Source organism: Mus caroli, unplaced genomic scaffold (assembly GCF_978045245.1).
Source record: "Mus caroli unplaced genomic scaffold, Mus_caroli_1 scaffold_12, whole genome shotgun sequence".
Lineage (NCBI taxonomy): Eukaryota > Metazoa > Chordata > Mammalia > Rodentia > Muridae > Mus > Mus caroli.
This window is the reverse complement of record NW_028227267.1, coordinates 39,895,452-39,897,275: the sequence shown is the minus strand read 5'-3', so window position 1 is coordinate 39,897,275 and position 1,824 is coordinate 39,895,452. Positions and strand designations below refer to the sequence as shown.

General features: G+C 39.4%; 1 non-coding gene across 1 annotated transcript; it reads left to right on the top strand.

Annotated features, from left to right (window-relative positions):
• Window positions 1-530: 530 nt before the first annotated feature.
• Window positions 531-637, top strand: LOC115029357 (U6 spliceosomal RNA). The gene has a single exon (XR_003834909.1). It is a non-coding gene; the product is annotated as a U6 spliceosomal RNA (small nuclear RNA).
• The last annotated feature ends 1,187 nt before the right edge of the window (window positions 638-1,824 follow it).

Genomic DNA, 1,824 nt, shown 5'->3' with positions numbered 1-1,824 from the left:
GGATGTTATTGATTATATTTTTACATTGGTTTTAAGCATCTGGGTTTGTGAAGATTTGAGTTCTACGTGCTAATATTTGTTTTTATCCTTATTAGGTGATTTTGTTTTCTCCTGGTCTCTGTTTCCTCTATCACTGTTAGGAAAGAGTGGTAGCTATGTGTTTCCTGACAGTAAGTTTTCTGAGGACAAGGTAGATGTGGCCTCTTGGGGTTCCAGATACAAGGTACTTCTTAGGAATAGGGATAGGCTAGTAGTGTGTGTGTGTGGGGGGGGGTTCGCGGGAGGGAGGAAATCAGAGTGTTTCACTATCACCTGCTTAATGAGTTTCCTTGGAATGCAGACACAAAACAAAAAGAGGTCACCCCAGAAGATCTGATATAGAGCTGAGGATGATTGGGTGATTGACTCTGAAAAAACAGAAGACCTGAAGATTTGACGTCAGTCCACCTCCATCTCTGGCAGAAGTGGCTTGTGGGTTAGCAGGGAATTCCTATGAGAGATGGAGGCTTGGGTAAAGAAATGAATGAAGGGTGCTCGCTTCGGCAGCACATATACTAAAATTGGAACGATACAGAGAAGATTAGCATGGCCCCTGCGCAAGGATGACACGCAAATTCGTGAAGCGTTCCATATTTTTAAGGATAACAGAAAGAAAACCAATACAAGGACGGGAACCACGCCCTAGAAACAACAAGAAGGTAATCCCTCAACAAACCCCCCAAAAAAGACAGCCACAAGAACAGAATGCCAACTTTAACAACAAAAATAACAGGAAGCAACAATTACTTTTCCTTAATACCTCTTAATATCAATGGACTCAACTCCCCAATAAAAAGACATAGACTAACAAACTGGCTAAACAAACAAGACCCAACATTTTGCTGCTTACAGGAAACTCATCTCATAGTAAAAGATAGACACTACCTCAGAATGAAAGGCTGGAAAACAGTTTTCCAAGCAAATGGTATGAAGAAACAAGCTGGAGTAGCCATTCTAATATCTAACAAAATCGAATTCCAACCCAAAGTAATCAAAAAAGACAAGGAGGGGCACTTCATACTCATCAAAGGTAAAATCTCCCAAGAGGATCTCTCAATTCTGAATATCTATGCTCAAAATACAAGGGCAGCCACAGTCAATAAAGAAACTTTAGTAAAGCTCAAAGCACACATTGCACCTCACACAATAATAGTGGGAGACTTCAACACGCCACTTTCACCAATGGACAGATTATGGAAACAGAAATTAAACAGGGACACAGTGAAACTACCAGAAGTTATGAAACAAATGGATTTAACAGATATCTACAGAACATTGTATCCTAAAACAAAAGGATATACCTTCTTCTCAGCACCTCATGGTACCTTCTCCAAAATTGACCACATAATTGGTCACAAAACAAGCCTCAACATATACAAAAAGATTGAAATAGTCCCATGGATCCTATCAGATCACCATGGACTAAGGCTGATCTTCAATAACAAAATAAATAATAGAAAGCCAACATTCACGTGGAAACTGAACAACATTCTTTTCAATGATACCTTGGTCAAGGAGGGAATACAAAAAGAAATTAAGGACTTTTTGGAGTTTAATGAAAATGAAGCCCATAAGTTGTACCCAAACTTATGGGACACAATGAAAGCATTTATAAGAGGAAAACTCTTCACTCTGAGTGCCTCCAAAAAGAAATTAGAGAGAGCACACATTAGCAGCCTCACAACACACCTAAAAACTCTAGAACAAAAGGAAGCAAATTCACCCAAGAGGAGTAGAAGGCAGGAAATAATCAAACTCAGGGGTGAAATCAACCAAGTGGAAACA